Source organism: Phyllobates terribilis, unplaced genomic scaffold (genome assembly GCF_046119375.1).
Source record: "Phyllobates terribilis strain yellow unplaced genomic scaffold, ASM4611937v1 Scaffold_7664__1_contigs__length_36194, whole genome shotgun sequence".
Lineage (NCBI taxonomy): Eukaryota > Metazoa > Chordata > Amphibia > Anura > Dendrobatidae > Phyllobates > Phyllobates terribilis.
Window position 1 is genome coordinate 8,981 of NW_027370404.1, and position 7,155 is coordinate 16,135.

Below are 7,155 nucleotides of genomic sequence, written 5' to 3' on the forward strand. Positions count from 1 at the left end.
AGGAAAATTGTTGTTTGTACTAAATCAAGTTACGTAAGGCTGACAATTCATTGCGGAAAATTAATTAAAAAAAAAACAAACTATGTGAAATATCTGAACTAAGATGAGTCATAAGATGAGCTACTGCATTTGCGGTCCTACTAACCTTAGAAAAGGAGATTTAGGAAAAAGAAAAAAAAGTGCACTAATGTCTTGAATAACTTGTACTTAATACAAGGATCTGTTGAGTATCTAGCGCTCTCAGAAACTATATTTCAAGCCTTCCAAGTGCAATTTTGGGACAAGAACTATTGAGTACTTGGGCCACTTCATCTCAGTCACTTGTGTGAGCACTGATTCCGTCAACATCCATGCCATCTCTCAGTGGCCGACCCCACTCAATCAAAAGCTGATGCGTATTTTTTTTGGTCTGGCAAACTATTACCGCCGCTTCATTCAGAATAACATGATTATTGCTAAGCCTCTTTCAAACTTATTAAAGATTGATGGTTTTCATTGGTTTGATGAAGCTGAGAATACCTTCATAGCTCTGAATTTTCTCTCACTTCGTCTCCCGTATTAGCTCTCTCGAACTTTAGTAAAGTCTTTATTGTGGAACCGATGCATCGAATGTGGGTATTGGTGTCGTTCTTATGCAGGAACATCACCCAATCTTTTTTATTAGTCACGTGTTGATTCCCGGACACCAATTCCTCTCCGTCAAAGAAAAGGAGCTAATGGCCGTACTGAATGCACTGCAGAGGTGGAGTTCATGCCTCACTCATCATCCTTTTATCATCAAATCTGATCAGAAAAGCATCAAATACCTACTTGAACAACGTGTCTCTACTTCGTTCCAGCATATGTGGTTGGATAAAATAATGGGCTACTCCTTTATATACAATATAAGCAGGGTAAAGAGAACGTGGCTGCGGATGCTCTTTCCGCGTTTCAGGTTCGCAACGGCTTTTTTAATCCCTTACCCAAGTTCATGTTGGCTTTGTTAGAGTCAATCAAGGCTTTGTGGCACTCTGACTGTAGAACTCTGTAGCGAATCATTATTGAATTGGAAGCAAATAAGCACACCCACCCTAAATTCTCCTTTGTGAATTAGGAGCTCAGACAGGAAGGTAAATGGGTGACTATAAATGATGTTTCAATAACCACTATACAACGAACGTTTTAGCCCGGGCGTATAAGGTAATAGCCCTGATATAGCTAAGAAAAGGTCCAGGCTTAGGTCTTTGGGATTAAAAAGTAAAGAGCCCCGCGCCAATGTTACACAAGCCCGGCCTCTATAGTTAAGCCCGGTCCTCCCTTTTTCAATATCCGGGCTAAAAAGAATTATACTTGACCATATATCTCGCTTTACACATAGGTCAGGGCTATATACCTTATTTCCAAAAACCAGATTTTTGCTTAATATACTCCACTTTCATATATATATATATGTTTAGGATCATAAGAGTACAAGTCATTTCATGCGTACATGGACCTTTTTGTGTAATTAATGAATTATCATGTCTTATTTTTGAACCACATAGAATTCCAGAAATGGAGGTTCATAACAAATATGTGGTTCAAAAAATAAGACATGAAAGTTTATCAAATTACACAAAAAGGTTCATGTACGCACCTACGCACAAAATGACTTGTACACACCAGAACCTCCATCTATATATAGATATCATATATTATTCATATGAATTTTAACATTGTAGAACTCACATTGATAATCAAAAATTGATAATAATAATCGAAATATCATATATCAGCATTTCAACATCCTACAATATAATTGTGCACTTAATTTTACCAAAAGTTTATAATCAACTTGTAGCTAATAAACCAAAACAGTAACTGTTTCATGGTCCTAATTGATTGATTGTCTTCCTGTAATTAAATTCCAACAATATTTCATAGTCCCAACTCTACCTTTTTAAGATAAATCATTCTTAACATTTGAAATCCTGCAAAAAATAATAAACATATATTTATATAGAACTTTGTCAACAATAAAGGTAGTAAAATAGGTAAAGACTATTACATATCTACACAAGACTAAAAACATAATCGAACTAGTCCCGTCAAATTTCATCAAGATCATTTATACCATAGGTAATCTTGTCACCGTACAAATACAAAATATAACAGTGTAATTACTATAAGTACACTGGTTTTTTGCACCGAGCATGATTATGCAAACACATAGTAAATTTACTTGTCAGAAGTTTAAAACCAACCGTGCAACTTCATGTAGAATCCATATTCAACACCTAAGGTCATAGATTCAAACTAAAAAGCTAAATTTTGAACTGAATATTGTTATAAATGTTCTAATTCTATTTTTTTTTTTGCCAAATGGTAAAAAATTATATAAAGGACAACTTGCCCAAACATAGTTCACATACAACCTCCTCAACAATAATAATTTACAAGAAACGCTCCCTTTTGACCTAATTTTTACATTGCCGACGTGAACGGCACTTGCCCTTGGCGGCGCCTCCGCCCGCGCCACCGGCTCTTCCTCATGAGGGGTCTGTCCATGTGGGTTAGGATATCCTCACGAACCCTAGGCCACGGAATTATTGTCGTTTTCTTCCTCTCGTCGCTTGCTCTGTTTTCTTCTTCTTCGTGATCGAAATCTTCACTTTTGAAACCCTAGGCGGCGTTTTCTTCTGAGTTCCTCTTGAGCGCTTCCGCGCCTCCGCCGGCACAAAAGCGCCTCTGCCCTCCCGTTCTCCATTCTATGATTGTTTTTGGTTCTGAACCCTTTTAGGGTTTGATTATACTCGATTGCTTGACCCTTAAGTTTCCGATGGAAGGCTCTTTGGAGTTTCGCAAACTTGATCTGAAGACTTTTGCTAGATCTCTCACTGTGCTGTCTTCGTCTGGCCCTGATTACGATTTGGCAACGAAGATTCTGGGACGTAGGGCTGCACGTGAAGACTGGGTGACCTATACATCGAGGGAATTTCATACTCCTCTGTTTTCAATGTCCCGTTACAGTCACTTATTACGAACTCGGAGGAGAACAGAGTTGCTATCTCCTCTCTGCGCAGTCTGGCGAAAGACGAAATGGCGGCGGGCGCTGCGGTTTTTGGTAAAGACTGTGTCTCGTCTATCTCGTTTACGGAACATAGTTATGATGGTGATGGATGGACTTCACACCAGGACAAGTTCTTAAAGCTTGATATCGGACTTTTTCCTTCTCCTCCTAGGATCAGTGAGACGGACAACCAAATAGTCCTTACAGAGATGGACTCAGATTTGCAGCTGAGTACTCATGTGAAAGATGTTGATGTTTCTAGAACTGTTAATTCGGATGGTACTTTGCAAGATTTGACTGAAGATAGGCGTATGGTAGATCCATGTATTGAGCAGAATACTGAGGTGGTTGCGAAGAACCCGGACGTCCTCGATGATGGTCCGGATTTGGTCGCTCATGCGATTTCGGCTCAGTTGAGTGAAGTTTTGGGTCTGATATTCCCCTTAATGACGACAATTTTAATCTGAATTTGGAGATTGAAGGTGCCCAATTGCTAGATAATCTTGATGTGTCGCAGGCTGAGTTTTCTCGTCCGCCTTTACTGAGCATCTCGGACAAGACCTCTTCTGATATTGCTACTGGTGTTCCCCTGATTCACGGTTCTCCATCTGGCCATATTGGAACGAGTGCGGATGGGACCAAGACTCGCGTTCCTGGCGTGCAAAAGGGCGGTACAATGGCTGCACAGAAGAGTTCTATCCAACGCCATTCCGCTTGGTCCAAGGGGTCAAAGAGTCTGTTCTCGAATGCTAAATGTGGAGGTAAACTTCACTTCTCCGAACCCTCTTCTAATAAGAGAGTTTCCATTGACGTTAGAAAGGGCAAGACTAGTTTTGATACGTGGGGTTGGGCATTGATTGGTCATTATGTCGGTTATACTCCTAATGCTTATATGTTAATAATCTAATGCGTGAATGGGGTATTACTGCGAGGTACACAATTGATTACAATTGGATTGTGTTTCGGTTCAAAGCACAAGAGGAAAAGGAGAAGGTGCTTCGCAATGGTCCTTATTTTATGTATGGAAAACTACTCATCGTTAAGACTATGCCTCCTATGTTTTCTTTTTCAGAGAAGGACATTGCTTCTATTCCCATTTGGGTTCGTGTTCAAGGGCTTTGCCAAAGGTTTTGGGAGGACGATATCTTGAGTGATGTGATCTCACATATTGGTAATCCTCTTTATAAGGATGGAGTGACGGAAAACCGCACGAAGGGTACTTATGCGCATTGCCTTATCGAGGTGAACTTCTCTGAACCAATCACTAAGAGGATTGATGTTGATTGTACTAATGGTGATAGTGCTGAGATTAGTTTTATCATTGAGAATGAGCCTATATTTTGCTTGGAGTGTGCTTGTTTTGGACATGATAGTGCAGGATGTGGATTCACGAAGGGAAAAGAGCGGAATAGAGTGAATGTAAGTCTTGATATGACTAGGAAGAAAATGGACGATTTAGGAAACGACAAGGACTTAGCACCACCAATTGACGGGACCGCTCTTATGAATGTTGCAGGGGTGTCGGGGGGCATTACGGATGGGGTTCTTGAAGTCGCTGGTGCTACAAGCATTCCTAGTTCTTCTCCACAGGTTGATGATGTTGTCATATAGAATGGAAATGTGCAGAATGTTGCTACTTCTGATAAGGGTGTGGATACTTCTACTCGATATGATCGGGTTATTAGTGCAGGAACGGTTGATATAACCACAGAGAATGGGCCTAAGACGGTTTCTATATAGGAGAAGGGTAAGAGCATTGTTGTCATTGATGGGCAACACACTGATAGAGACCTAGAGAGCTCTCGGCCTTTTCAAGTATACCTTAAGAAGAAGACTCGCCAGAGGAATAGATATCTTGGCGAGCCATTAGTTCTGAATGGTCGGACTTACTATCCAGCAGGATATGCTCGTAATGGTGCCTTGCGATCACAGAACCAGGGAAGGAGTCGTATGGGACATATTGGTGTCGTTGATGCTCGGCATAACTTGCCTAGAGCGAATCTTTTGGTTCCTATGAATAATGGACAAGGAATCTCCTCTTTGGTTTCCCAATGACGGTACTCGGATGGAATATTAGGGGGATAGGCCTTCCCCAGAAACAACAAGGTGTCAGGAAGGTGGTGATGGAGAATGAGGTTAGAATTTGTGGTCTCCTAGAGACTAGATTTAGTAGGCTTGTTGTTGATGATTTGGTTGGGCGTTTGGCCCCAGGATGGCTTCATGTTAGTAACTTTCATCTTATTCTTCGTGCATGCATTCTTGTTCTTTAGGATGAGCAATTCAATCACCTTGATGTGGTGGGTAGATCTGCATAACACATTGCTGCTATTGCTCGATGTCGTTCTACCCATAGGACCTTTGGTTTATGCTTTGTATATGGTCTACATTTTGTTACGGATAGACGACCTCTATGGCTGATTTTGCGCTCGTTGTTGAGTGATCATGATGTCCCTTGGATGATACTTGGTGATTATAATTGTGTCATGCATGCCGATGAGAGATTACATGGTGCTCCGGTTAGACCTAGACTGTTGACATGATAGAGACTTGTAGAGATTTGGGGTTATTGGACGCGCCTTGTACGGGTGGTGGGAAATTTACATGGACTAATAGATCTGTTTGGAGTAGATTGGATCGAGTGTTGATAAATAATGGTTGGGCCAGCCATGAACTTTATATTTCTCACGGTTTCTCCCTATTGGCAACCTCTCTAATCATAAGACCGTCATCGTTACTACTAGTCAGATTTCTCTTCTGGTAAAAGGTACTTTCAATTCTATAAGATGTGGCTGACTCATCCTTGTTTCATGGATGTTATTAGACAGCATTGACATTGTAGTTTGCCGGGCACTTATCAGTTTTATCTTTCTCGCCTCCTGACTGGATTGAAGGGGGTTCTTAGAGCTCTCAATAAGAAGGAATTATATCATATATCTTCGTGTGTTGAGGCTGCCACTACCGCTTACTCTTCTGCTCTTGAGGGTTCTTATGCTCTTCCTACTGCTGAGATTGATGTTAGTAACCTCGATCATTTGAAGCACTGTTGGACTGGCTTTGTCGTGCTGAGGTCAGTTTCCTTAGTCAGCATGCGAAGACCAAGTATATCCTCCAGAGTGATCGTTCTACTAGTTACTTTCATGCTCTGATGAAGGACCATAGTTTTCGCTCTCATATTGCTTCCATTACTCTTGTTGATGGTTTTTCTACTTCCTCTTTGACTGAGGTTTCTGCTGAGTCTGTGAGTTATTATCAGGGGTTGTTGGGGGCTGCAGTTGTCCCATCGCTCCCTGACCCTTCGCTGATCGCTCCTAGCCCTATGGTCTCTACGGAGGACTGCTCTATGTTGACAACTTCGATCTCGATAGTTGAGATCAAGACGGCTTTATGGGGGCTTGGAGATGAGAAGTCTCCTGGTCCTGATGGTTTTTCTACTAAATTCTTCAAGGCTACTTGGGATGTGACTGGTGCAGAACTGTGTCCTGCTGTGAAGGAGTTCTTTACTTCCGAGAAGCTTCTGAAACAATGGAATCACACTATTGCGCCGATTCGTAAGATTGATTGTCCGACTCTTGTGGCACAGTTTTGTCCTATCTCTTGCTGTAATGTGGTCTACAAGGTGATCTCTAAGGTCATGGAGTTGAGACTTCGCAGATGCTTGGGTTCTATTATTGATGATGCATAGAATACCTTTGTTGCGGAGCGTCATATGTCAGATAACATATTCTTAGTTCAGCATCTCATGAGTAGATATATGATACAAACAGACACTAAGAAATGTTTTCTTAATGTGGGCATTGCTAAGGCATATGATACTGTTGATTGGACCTTCCTTTGGTTTGCTCTGGATCATCTTGGTTTCCCGTTTAGATTCTTTTCTTGGATAATGGAATGTGTGGCTTCTGTTTCCTATTCTGTGAAGGTCAATAGGGGTTTACATGGTCATTTCTTGGTCAGAGAGGCATTCGTCAGAGAGATCCTCTATCTACTCTTCTCTTTGTCATCTGCATAGAGATTCTCTCTAGGATGATCAAATTAGCGACTTCTTCTCCGAGGTTTGAGTATCATCAGTATTGTGAGGATTCTAGATTGACACACCTCATGTTTGCTGACGATATCGTTTTGTTCTG